The 14,192-nt window shown below is 47.2% G+C and overlaps 1 protein-coding gene across 1 annotated transcript in view; it reads right to left on the minus strand.

Moving 5' to 3' along the window:
- Positions 1 to 14,192, minus strand: part of SORT1 (sortilin 1) — a 666,378-nt gene that overhangs the window by 239,744 nt on the left and 412,442 nt on the right. The window lies entirely within an intron of this gene.

The following is a 14,192-nucleotide window of genomic DNA, read 5'->3' on the forward strand; positions in this document are numbered from 1 at the left end:
ATAAAATATTTGAACCGGAGACCAGCGTGCTTGCTGTTTTTCCGATTTCATTTTCGGATTGTGTAGCTATACATATATATATATACATACATACATACATATATAAATATATGTGTGCTCCTTCAGGTTAATACCACACTTGTGAAGGAAAAGGCAGAACTCTGATTACAGTGTGCTGTGCTAGTCCACAGTCATTTTATGGAGCCCAGATCTCAAGACTACCTTGGAACACATCCAGGCTTTTTCAAATGCAGCTCCTGCAAACATAACCACGAACTGAAATCATTATAAACTTTCCACTAGTAAAATGAGAAAGATAACCTGATATACATCACATATTCCTCAGATTACACAGCATATGTCCTGGAATGTCCTTGCAAGCTCTGGTACGTAGGCAGTATTAAGTTCTCCTTACGTAAAATCTTTTTTGAACATTTAAGGGCAATCAGGAATAAAGATGCAACATATCCTGTGGCAATACATTTGCATAACTATTGTGTAAACAAAACTGAGATGCTTCATTACTTTGTTATTGACAGGATTTGCTTGTGACCGTCCTGAATCCTCCAGAAGCGGTCGCTCCCCACGCAGCTCCCCGCACCAACTGCTGTGGTATCGTAGCGCCTCACACTACCAGTCTGCCTTTACTCGCATTGCCAGCTTGCCTTTACTCGCATTGCTAATATCTCATTGCTGCCTGTTTAATAATCATTTAATTTAGCCTCGAATACGCGCTTTAGTGCCTGTCTGCTGCCGTGTGAATTTAATTACCGCAGCGCTATATTTAAAAAGCGCGCAGTCAGTAGAATCGCATTGTGCCTTGTGATTAAATTATTTAATTTCATTTTTGCATAGCGTTGTCTTCAACTTGTGCCCCAATCCAGTTTCGTTTTTGGCCTGCTGCCATCTTGTAGTTTGTTATTGTGCATCCCTGCCAGGACCTCCACCCTGCCCCCGCCTCCCAGCTGACCCTCCCTCGCCCCTCCCCCTCCACCTATGACAGATGCATCTGTGCGCAACATCCACGCGCAGCGGTCGCGCCCCATGCGCGCCGAAGGTGCGCCAAAGGTAAGCCCGTCTATGCCCGTCCGCGCCTGGACCGCGCCCAGTGCCAGACCCCCTGGTCCTCGAAAATCCCATTCCACCCGCATAACGTATGATTCCGCTACCCTCTTTGCCCTTAACCCCGGTCGCACACCACAATGCTGCGAAACGACCCCAGGACACACCCACGGACCATTCACCTGCTACTCCTGCAAGTTTACCAGCATCACGACCCTCACCAAACCCACTTCCTCCAAACACAGCTCCGACTAACCACCTGAAGTGCATCCTGCTGAACACCCGCTCGATCCACAGACACCCCACCGAACTCTGGGATTTACTCGACACTTCATCGCCGGACATCGCCTTCCTTACAGAAACCTGGATGAACGCCTCATCAGCGCCCGACATCGCCATAGCCATCCCGGACGCTTACAAAATCATCCGAAAGGACCGCATCAACCAAACAGGAGGAGGCATCGCCATCGTCCATAAGAACACCATCAGAATCACGACCAGCTCCGACGACAACATCGCGACCGCCGAACACCTTCACTTCCAGATCCACACCGACCCCAGAACCACACTTAGAGGCACCCTCATCTACAGACCACCAGTAACCCGCACACAATTCAACGAAGACATCACTGACTTCATCAGCCCACACGCCCTCACATCCGAGAACTACATTCTACTGGGGGACCTCAACTTCCACCTGGAAAAGAAAAACGACACCAACACCCTTCTGGATAACCTGGCCAACCTCGGACTCAAACAACTTGTGGACACCCCCACCCACTCAGCTGGACACACGCTCGACCCCATCTTCACCTCCAGCAAGCACATCTCCTTCGATCACACCACAGGTCTCCATTGGACGGACCACAGCTGCGTTCACTTCAGCTACAAAAAGACCTCGACCCACAACACCCCACAACCTATTCCTCGAAGAAACTGGAAAAAAATTACCACCGACCAACTATTCACATCGCTCAACCAAAACCCTCCTGCCATATCATCGGACCCAAACCAAGCTGCCACCACACTCACACAATGGATCACCCACAGCGCTGACGAATTAGCACCTTTGAAAAACCACGAGATCAAACAAGGCTGCAAAAAAGCCCCCTGGTTCAACGATGACCTTGAAAAATCCAAGAAGTTATGTCGTACCCTCGAGAAAACCTGGAGAAAAACCCAACCACCGACAACCTGACCACATTCAAGGACGCCACCAACTGATCCGATCCACCAAGAAATCAGCATTCAAGGATCGACTCAACAACAATGCCCACAACAGCAAGGAACTATTCAACATTGTCAAAGAATTTACCAACCCCACCGCTGGCACCAACAACATCACCCCCTCCCAAGACCTCTGCGACTCTTTATCCTCTTTCTTCCACAAGAAAATCGCCGAAATACATAACAGCTTTAAAAACCAATCCGAAGAACAGACCACTCCACCCCCCCCGAACCAAAACTGCACTCTCACATCCTTTGCGCCTGGAACCCAATCACCACTGAAGACACCATCCGCCTGATGAACTCCATCCACTCAGGCTCACCAACCGACCCATGCCCCCACCACATCTTCAACAAAGCAGACTCCATCATCGCCCCACATCTCCGCAATGTCTTCAACTGTTCCCTCAACTCTGCTACCTTTCCGGAAAACTGGAAACATGCCGAACTCAGCGCCCTTCTGAAAAAACCCACAGCAGACCCCTCTGAACTTAAGAACTACCGCCCCATCTCACTCCTCCCATTCCCTGCCAAAGTCATTGAGAAAGCCATCAACAGTCAGCTCGCCGCCTTCCTCGAATCCAACAACTCCCTCGACCCCTCACAATCCGGCTTCCGTGCCAAACACAGCACCGAAACAGCCCTCATCGCAGCTACAGACGACATCCGAACACTACTGGACAACGGAGAAACAGTCGCCCTCATCCTACTGGACCTCTCCGCTGCCTTCGACACAGTCTGTCATAGCACCCTCATACAACGCATCAACAACGTCGGAATACAAGGATAAGCTTTAGACTGGATCATCTCATTCCTCACCGGAAGAACCCAGAGAGTCCGCCTCCCCCCATTCAAATCAGAGGCCACAGAAGTCATCTGCGGCGTACCACAAGGATCATCCCTCAGTCCCACCCTCTTCAACGTCTACATGAGCCCCCTCTCATCCATCGCGCGCCAACACAACCTTAACATCATCTCCTACGCAGACGACACTCAGCTGATCCTCTCCCTCACCAAAGACCCAAACACCGCCAAAACAAATCTACACGAAGGAATGAAAGAAGTAGCCGAATGGATGAAGAACAGCCGCTTAAAACTCAACTCGGACAAAACAGAAGTCCTCATCTTAGGATCATTCCCCTCTGCCCGGGACGACTCATGGTGGCCTCCAGCCCTGGGTACAGCACCCATACCTACAGATCACGCACGTAACCTGGGCTTCATCCTAGACTCCTCCCTCTCGATGACCAGACAAGTCAATGCCGTCTCATCCTCATGCTTCAACATCCTACGCATGCTCAAAAAAATCTTCCGCTGGATCCCCACCGAAACAAGAAAGACAGTCACCCACACACTGGTCACTAGCTGACTGGACTATGGAAATACCCTTTACGCAGGAACCACAGCCAAACTCCAGAAAAAACTTCAACGCATCCAAAACGCCTCAGCCAGACTCATACTGGACATCCCCCGTCAAGCTCATATTTCCGGTCACCTGAAAGACCTCCACTGGCTTCCCGTCAACAAGAGAATAACGTTCCGTCTCCTCACCCACGCACACAAGGCCCTCTACGACCGAGGACCCGAATGCCTCAACACACGACTGTCCTTCTACACACCCACTCACCAACTACGATCATCCAATCAAGCCCTCGCTGCAATTCAGCGTATCCATAAATCCACCATGGGAGGAAGATCCTTCTCCCACTTAGCGGCCAAAACCTGGAACTCTCTCCCCACTCATCTCCGCCTTACACAGAACCACCTCTCCTTCAGAAAACAGCTAAAAACATGGCTTTTCGATAAGTAATGCACCCACCCTCCCTCAAGCGCCTTGAGACCCTCTGGGTGAGTAGTGCGCTATACAAATTCTCGAACTTGAACTTGTTACCAATTACTGGTGAAAAGGAAAACAACTCGGCATTTTGGACTCACACCTCATCGATTTAAACACCAAATGTGCTCATGGCTTTAACAGGGACGAAGAGCTGGCTGTTCATATACATGCATGAGAATTCAACTTGACAAGTTTTTTTTTTTAACAATTCTTTTTATTTAAAACAAGCATCAGTAAAAGACACAATACAGAGGAGTGTTGTCATATTAAATACGTCACCACCAGGGGAACAGGAAACAAAAGCACAAACATGTTAAAGACATTACGGAGATGAGGGTTCATCAAAAAAAGCAGCTCTAGGTGACACACAAATGTCTCCTCTATATTTATTCCACGGTTCCCATATCGAAGCCCCTTGCCATAAAAACAGTTTTCTCCCGAAACGTACTCCAGTCTAAGTTATTTTTCCAGATCTCAAAGGTGGGAGATCCCCACTGGTGAGCAATATTCCTTTTCGCTATCATGAAACCCAATGTAGCCCACTGTGTCTGTGGAGAGTTAAGATCTGTAGGTTCCCATATGTTAAGGAGGCATCTCCTCGCCTCCGGTAACAAGGAGACACCCAGAACCTCATGCATAATGTTGTGAATCTCACGCCAGTACTCGGCGATATATCGACTCTCCCAAATAAAGTGGAGGAACGTCCCGACGAGACCGCACTTCCGTTTACACAAACTGGTGTCAGACAGACCCATCCGCACAAGGCGGGGCCCCGTAGCGTAAACCCTATGCAGTATTTTAAGCTGAACGAGCCGCAGCCGAGCAGGAATGGCAACTACTTTAGGAGAGGACACAGCCGACTGCCAGTCCTCATCATCCAGTTCTATTCCGTCTCACACCCACTTATCCCTCAACTCCCCAAGCAAATCCGCCCTATGATTAATTAACTTCTTATAAATCAGGGAGATAGTTTTTTCGGGGAGGGGACCATCCAAAATTCTATCTTCAAGAGGATCAACGTCCAGAGGCAGAGCAGCTTGCAAAGAATGCTGAATTTGTGCATAGCGAAAATACTCAGAGCTCGTCAGCTCAAATTCAGCCTGTAGTTCCTCAAAGGACTTAATCCTCCCTTTGCCCCAAATGTCCTTAATGGTGGAAATCCCTATCAAGTCCCACTTATCAAATCCTTTCGTATTCCAGATCTTACCTAGCAGCTCCGAATCAAAAAGTGGGGTTACTAGTGTCAATTTGTCCCTCCATCCCACAGAGCTCGTGGCATCGTACCAGATCTGGACAGCATACTTAGTCGAACCCGTCAAGCCCAGCTTCGTCGGCCTAGAGTATAGCGCTCTATTGTAGCTACCTCTGGGGAGAAGCCACTTATCCATGGCATAACCAGGATCAGCGATGGACCATACGTTCCATGGTTGATCGCAGATGGCTGGGAGGCCCAATAATACCGCTTAATGTCTGGGAGGGAAACGCCTCCGTCATACCAGGGAAGCGTCAATTGAGCTAAAGCGAAACAGGGTCTCCCCTCCCATAAGAGACTACGCTGCAACCCTTCAACCTCACGGAAGTAACTGGCTGGCACTACATCTAAAGTATTCTGAAGTGCATAAAGAAAACGAGACAGAGCCATCATTTTAAAAAGGGCCGCTCGCCCCAACAAAGAGAGCGGAAGTTTCTTCCAGTGGGCGATATCACTCCTCAGCCTCTGCAAGGGGGGGGGGAGGAGATTTTGGGCATATCTGACCGACGGATCAAGAGAGATGAAAATCCCCAAATATTTGAATCCATCCTTATTTATTTGAATGGGACAATTCCGCGGCGGGACCGGGGGTTCTTCCTGCAGAACGAACAAGAGAGATTTATCCCAATTGATAGTGAGCCCGGAGTTCTTACCAAAAGAAGCCAGGACGTCACAAATGACAATAAGGGACTTCCGGGGAGAGGTTAAATAAAGCAGCATGTCGTCAGCATACAAGGAAATTCGGTCCTCCCAGTTGGGGGACTACCTGATGCCCCGATAGAGGGTTCCCAGCGCAACCAAGCCGCTAGGGGCACCAAAGCTAGCGAGAAAAGAAGGGGAGAAAGAGGGCAGCCCTGCAGAGTGCCCCGACCAAGTTGAAAGGACGCAGAGACCCGATTGTTGACAACTATCTGGGCAAACGGTTCAGCATACAGCGAGCGCACCCAGCTGATAAATTCGGGGCCAAATCAAAATTTAGTCAGGACCGCCCACAAATAGGACCATTCTACGGTGTCAAAAGCCATGGATTGCATCAAGTGAAACAATTGCGGCTGGTTCCAGCAAAGTGTGGGCCCTGGCTATCACGCCGTGCAACCGACGCAAGTTTAAGGCTGTGTTTCAGTGGGGAATAAAGCCTGACTGATCTGGAAGGATCAGCTTACTAACCACTTTCACCAACCAATTAGAGAGAAGCTTGGCCAGGATTTTGGGCTCTGCATTCAATAAAGAAATGGGCCTGTAGGAGGCACAGCTCGTCTTGGGTTTACCCGCCTTATGAATCACCACCACTAACGCGACTCTCTGATCCCTGGGTAGAATCCCTTTTTCCCTGGCCTCAACAAACATACATTTAAGATAGGGAGCCAGCTTGTCAGGTCTGAGCTTATAGAGTTCAATAGGGAGCCCATTAGGTCCCAGCGCCTTACCCGAATTCAAGGAGCGGATAGCCTGGGCGAGTTCGGCAGCTGTTAGAGCACTGTCCATAAAGTCACGATCATCAAGGGAAAGAGACGGGAGCTATATATCACGAAGCAACAGATGAGAGTCTTCCTCCAGTCGATCAGAGACTGAGGTATACACAGAATGGAAGTGCACCGCAAAACTGTCGACAATACTCTCTGGATCCGTAAGCGAAGCTCCCTCCTCTGTAACAATTTCTGGGACGACACCATCAGCCCAGTCCTTTTTGTCCAACCAAGCGATAAGCTTCCCTGCCTTATCCCCCAGGTCGTAAAGCCTGCCCTGCTACTCCCTACCAAGAGCCCTGGCTCTATCAGTAACCAGTGATCATACTGCTTAAGGCTCAAGAGATGTAATTTAGCTTGCGTTACCTCCTGCTCCAGTTCCCCCTCCAACCGACCAATCTCCATTTCAGCCTCAACAACCTTTCTATTCCTGTTCTTCCTAGTTCCAGCTATCAATGACGGAGCCTGACCCCTAATGACTGTTTTAAAGGCTTCCCAGAGGGAAACGGAAGAGGAAACTTACCCTTCATTATCCAAAAAATAATCATCTAGAGCCTTAATGAGGTCCTTTCGAAGCTTGGGGTTACGTAAATACCAGGGGTTAATGGAGGCCACGTTACCCGCTGCTCCCGAAGTGATACTCAGCCGGAACCACAGCGGATAATGATCGGAAATGCCCCAGGCGAGATGAACAGCCTTGGTGAGGTAAGATGCCTGAGCCGCCGGGACCAAACAGTAATCCAGGCGGAAGAGGCTGTTGTGAGCACTGGAATGAAATGTGTATTGCTTCTGACTGGGGTGGAGCAACCTCCAACCTTACACCAAACCCATGGCCTCAATAAAGTCGGGTAACCATTGCATGGCGCGCTCTATATGCCGCGGGGGATGCCTATACATGACTCAAGAAACCACAGAGTTGAAATCCCCACCCAGGACCAAAAGGCCAACCGGCAATTCAAGCAGATGTTTCCCTAAATCGGCAAAGAAGGTGGATTGCAAACCCGAGGGTACATAGACAGACAGGAGGGTAAGAACAAGCCCTTCCCATCGACCCGTAATGCCAACATATCTGCCACGGTCATCTTCCCACGTGGAATCTATCACCAGAGGAAGCGCGTTTCTCGTGAGGATGCCCACCCCCCTGGATCCGGATGTGAATCCAGAATGGGCCACCAACTTGTACCCCATCCTGTGCATAGCCTTGCAGGTATTACTAAACTAAATGCGTTTCCTGAAGCAAAACCACATCCGCCGCCTGACGTTTAAGATACTGAAGAACCACGCTACGTTTAATTTTGTCCCCCAACCCATTCACATTCCAACTCAGTACCTTTAGCTCCCTACCCCCCATCTTCGTGTGTGAAAAGGAATTGACAATCCTCTGTCTGCAACAAGTTAATCAAGTACAATACGCTGATGCCATAAACTATCCACCCAACTAATGAAACAAACTTCCCTCCCCAACACCCACCCACCCTGCTGCCCTGCCCACTAGGCTTCAAATTGCCCATTGAAAACGCAGAGTGCCTGTCGCCCTTAACATTCAAAAGAAAGAACAAAAAAGTACTTAGGGGGATAAATCCTAAGAGCTCCGATCAGTGCCCCAAAAAACACAAAAATGAGTCCGCAGTGAGCACAATTATGAACTTGACAAGTTTTTATTGTTAATACTTTCCATAACAGATTGTTCAACTAGTGTGCTCCCCAACCGTTTGAGCTTTTTTGTGCTTTTCTTCCCCTGTTACTCCAATTCTTATATTATATCCATATTTGAACCCTCTGTTCACAATTAGTATCAATTCAGATAACTCTGGCTTGGAACAAAGGAGATGTTCGAATTTGGATTGACTGTAATGAAAGACTTGTATGGGCATTCAGTTTCTCAGTATAATATGGAGTCTTGCGGCAAGATTAGAATTATGCCAGATACATTGATGGATAACGCTTATTTGGACAAATGTATGTACTTTCATCACATGTCTGAATTTTCTCCACACATTGGGCATGTTTGATAGGGATGTATACATTTTTTTATTCTTGTTATCTTTTCTCCCTCTTATTAGGTTTCTATCCATGAAGGTTGTATACTTGGCTTTTAGTGGTTTACCAGTTACCTTAGGGTACAAGTTATAATTACCAGAGTTATCTAGAACTGGTGAATTTCAGTGGTTTTGTGTGTTTAAATGTTAGGTTAGTTTCCAGTGACAACCTAACTATAACGTTACCCAACCTTTGTTTTTTCCAGTGAATTTCAATTTGTTTAGGTTTTTTTTCCAAGAAAAGCAATATTTTCTTATCATACCCGAAGCCAAACAGGCAGGCAACCCAACACTGTGCACGGCCTGCATCCAATCCCCCTGCAGACAGCCAGCTCAACACCGTGCAGGGTGTTTTGTGTGAGTGGCATAGGATTGGCCTTCAGGCAAAGGGGATCCCATCCTCTGGGGCATTTTGGTTTTAAAGAGGAGGGGGCTCATGCTCCTCATCCCAGACCCACTTTGTGCCCCAAGGGCCCTATTCCCCTGGGACAAAACAATATTTTAAAGAGGGGGGCACGAGGTCCCTGCCAGGGGAACAAGGGCTCCCTGGTAAAACCAATCCTGAGGCCCTTAAGAGGAGAGGAACACACAGCCTCACTCCCAGAGAAAATAATGGCCCGGGGGTCCCATCTCCGGCAGTCAAACCATATATGTAATGGGGCGCACGGCCCCCCTCACCAAACTAATAGTGGCCCCAAGCACCCCATCCCCCAGGACATATGTATTATGAACCTTCTTAGGCCCCAGGGACCCCAAACACTAAACCTGCATATCAAAATGCGGACAAGGCAGCGTATCACTACCCCACCCCCCACCCCCCCTCCGACCTGAGGTCCCAACCCCAGAGCGGTTGTAAATTATAATTGAGTGTACTGGTGTCCACCCGGAGCACCCACCAAGTAGCACGTTGGGGCTGCAGGGTGAGCCCAAAAGGCCCTGTGGCCCCAGCCAGCAACCCGTATAGTGCAGGAACCAGTATTGCTCCCACTCGGAAGGAGCAGCTGCTTATACTTTGTCCCGCCAGGCAAGAGCATTAACTGTTTCCCTGCCCGTATCAGTATGGCCAGGAAAATAACTCAATCCCAGGGAGTCATGATCCCCTTACATCCTAACACCCGTATGTCCTACAAGTTGTCCTCCAAAGTAATGTGAGGTTGTTAAACGCATTAAAAGCCCACCTGCTCACCCATGCAACCAGCACCTCTGTATATGGTGTCTTATGCGCTATGTGTTTGGTGTCATGTGCATATACATAACAAAATCCTTGCAGTGCTGTACCATCATTATGCTAACACTGCTGATATGACGACAGATTGCTTGTGCATGCTTTCATCGGTATTGGCTTATTGTTTTTTCTGTTTCCACACACATGGCCATCCCCTGGACACTTGCTATCCGCCTGTCCCAACATCTGGGACGATGCCTTACTCATTGCCGTGCTCGCGTGTGAACTCATCAGACCCCGAGCTCTCAAGCAAGCTCCTCAAATCGCGACGGCCATGATGGGCACGGTCTTGGTATTTAAATGGTGTCTACCTTCCAGAAGCCGCTTTCCTTTAGATTGGATCAAGGCGGCGGCCATGTGTTTGTCCCGCCTCCTGCAGCTTTCCCCATGTCTCCTGGAACCGGGCTTCCCTGCAAGCTTCTTGGCAACCAGTCCGCTCGCCCACCTGAAAAGTGCCTGACACAGAAAAAAAAAAAAGAAAAAAAAAAAAAGGAAAAGCAGCCATAGGAATAAAGCAAAACCGAGAGTAACCCTGACTTGTTCCCCAGGAGTCGGCATCGCAACGCAACCCAAGGCAAGCAAGAGATACCATGAGAGCTTAATAGTAGCATTGTTTATAACCTTGTTGGGTAAGATAACTTTGTGCAACTGAATATCAACTTCTTGGTACTATTGGTTCTTACTCTTGGTATTAATTTGCGGCACTAATCCTGGTCTCTTTCTCTCCAATACACCTAGTACTAACTTTTGCGCTGCCGCTCACTATGCCTAGGTATTCGCCTGAAAAATCTGTTAAAATGTTAGCCTTGATTTGTACTGTAGGTAACTGAAAATACAAGCCAGTATATTAGAAAGAGGTGGGAGTTTCTACCACCTCATTGGAGAGCATGCTCAATACAGAAAATCAGACCTAAAGAGGGGCTCAATTTCCCTGAAATACTGCCACACAGGAAAGGGAACAGGGAGAGAGTCACCATCAAACTGAGGGCCTCCCCTGGTAATTGTATCGCATTTCATGTGAAGCACCCTAGCCGAAAATCAGCTCCAATCTGCAAACTGAGTCTCGAACCATGCCTCTGAAGCAAGGACCAGCGCTAATCAGTTAACATCCAGCAGAGCCTACAGCAAAAAGGTCACGACACAACCCACAGGGATTGAACGGGGTCATCTGGCATCAGGACAGACCTGGAAGCAGAATACCCAGACGGATCCGAGGGACTCAAAGCCATGCCAGAGGGATCCGGAAACATCTTGTACAGTTACAGCACATCCTCCTTGAAAGCAACCTCCTGCTGATTAGTCAACACTGGTCCAAGGAATTCATGGTGAATGAGCTCCAGAATCAGACCAGTCAAATGTTGAAGCTGATGTAAGTCCCTTAGAGGGAAGACTACAAGGCCATTCCTTGGAGGCGGGGATGCTGGGGAGAAGAGCCATGCTTTGACATTTTGTTTACTTTTGGGCTTCATCCTGGACTTACTGGACAAAGGCAAACTTGTGACATAAGGAAGGACAAGCCCTTTGCCTCTCGTGTTGAACGATATAGAGTTTCGCTGCACGCTCACTGATGACCTTCAGGAAGAATTTGTCACAGAATTTGGAATCATGTTTGGTTTCAAGACACCAAAGGAAGAGACGTTGTGTGGTTCCATGACCGATATATGCTTGTGACAAGTGCAGCCTGATTTAAAACCCATGTCATGTGTGACATCCCTGTACACTGCTAAGTTTTGAAAAGCACTAATAGTATGGAGCAAAAAAGGTAGGAGCAGAGCTCACTAAAACATGTCAATGAGCACAGGAAAATAACTTACCTGAGTGCGCAGAGTTGGCACCTATATGTGGCCAAGTGTCTTCATATTCAAAAGAGGAATGAATCACAAGGGAGGCCGACCGCACGATCTACCAGTGTGTAGGAACTTCTGGAAAGAGTTTCTGGATCCAGTGTAGGGCCGGGTGATATTCACAAGATTAGGAATCAGAGTTTAGAAATATTCATCAGAAAAATGTAATTCATTTGGGCTCCAAGGATACTGCATTCACCAATCTAAGGCAGATGTTTCAGAGAGACAGATACTTGCTGGCAACTTTGCTTTTTTTGCTGGGGCTGCTTCTAGACAAGCATCTAGACATAATCCAGACCCAGCTCTAGATGCTAGAGAATCCATTATTTGCCTGCCTGGTTGGAAAGAGAGGACTGGAAAGGAGCAGGTGCTTGGAAACAGATGACCAGAAAGACCCGGCGCTTGGACAAGAGCAAGACTAATAATTGGCCAAGACTGAAGCCCTGCGTGTCTTATGAGGGCTTGTGTGCCAAAGAGCCAAGGGATCATGCAGCTCAACCGGCTAATGGCAACACAAAAACAACTTTGTAATTTTGGATGCTTAAAAAACATGGTTGTGCCATGAGGGAGGGGCAGCTGGACTCCAAGAATTCCTCCGTTCTTTGAAGCTCCGAAGTAAGGCCGCTTTTCTTACAGTAACCTGCATCTACCAATTTATTGAGCGACTGCATCACCTAGCCGATAGCCAAATTTCAGCAAAGGACCAATTCAGCGGAGGGCATTGGCAGTACGGGCTGGTGGCAAAAGACACACAATTGATGGACGGAATGCAGAACAAATCAAAACATTCACCCCCAGTCAAGAGATCTGGGTTATATCTATCATTCTTTTGCTCACCATGCCAGCCCAGTTTAGACTCGGCCATAAGTAAATCAGTCTTGACCCTGTGCCTCATGGGAACAGTCCAGACCGAACTGCCAAGCCAGGCCCTCCCTGGACCGGAAACAAGCATCCTAGGACCGGTTTCGGGGTTTCACCTACTGACTGGTGGCAACTGCCAAAGTAACCTCTGCTTAAACTGTAAATTGTACACTGCTGCATGCTAAAGTAGGCTGGTGGTAGCAACCTTCTTTTTTTAATTTTTTTTTTTATTGAGTTTTTTTACATCAGCAGAGAGGAGAAAAAGAAACTAATCACATCTAGAAACTACAAAAAGAAACAATAATACAGTTCAAATCCATAATAAGCGGAGTTGCCAAAAACAATAGATCAATTGCTGTAAACCATAAAGCAGGGAAAATACAGAGTAAGAGGAAGGAAAAAAAAAAATAAAGAGACAAGAAACCGAAGAACATCGTAGCTGCAAACCAGAAGCGATAACAAAAGCATCTCAATTTCCTATCCAGTTAATAACTGGAAACCATAAGTTACGACCAAGTGTCTTCTTTCTTATACCTTTCAATTTGTATAATGCGGTTTCAAGATAATACATAGAAAAAAGCTTATTTCGCCACAAAATAATATTTGGTGGTTCTTCATCAAGCCAGCCTGACGTTATACAAAAACGAAAAGCAGACATACATATAAACACAAATCCAGTAACTGGATCTGAAATCAAATTAGCCGCATTTTCTTCACAACCAAACAAGACTAAAGATGCTGTTAATTTAACTGGAATGGACAATTCGATTGTAAGAAAATGCTCTACATCAGCAATAAATCTTGTCAATTTTGGACAATCAAAAAACATGTGTATTGCGTCGGCCCCATATAATTTGCAGCAACTATAGCTTGTCCCACGCCCTACACTCCATTTAGCTATCTTCCCTGGTGTATAATAGAGCCCAAAGACGGACATATAGTGCTGGCTGATGAGTGATCCGTTCATTAAAACATTTCTAGCGATTACTAAACTTCTCTCTATGTTTACACATGAGATATTCAGTTTATTTTGCCATTTGATCGCTACAATCTCTAAATCATCCTCCCTCTTTTCCAAGATTAATTGATACAAAAATCCAATTCTTTGCCGGTGTTTAATCGCTTCTAAAATTTCGATATTCCCCAGAAAAATTAAAGACTGTGACAACTTCTGCAAGCAGAAACTGCGTATATGAAGATATTTAAAAAAAATCAGAGTGAGGTATGTGATTAGTGTTTATCAAATAATCAAATGAAACAAAGTCCTTCCCTGTAAATAGATCTCCCAATTTCTGAATGCCTAAGTTATTCCACCTATACATTACCCCATCCTGAAATATCGCTGGCAAAAATGAGCAGTTCTGCAGAGGTGTGTATTT

This window comes from Lissotriton helveticus, chromosome 5_1 (genome assembly GCF_964261635.1).
Source record: "Lissotriton helveticus chromosome 5_1, aLisHel1.1, whole genome shotgun sequence".
NCBI lineage: Eukaryota > Metazoa > Chordata > Amphibia > Caudata > Salamandridae > Lissotriton > Lissotriton helveticus.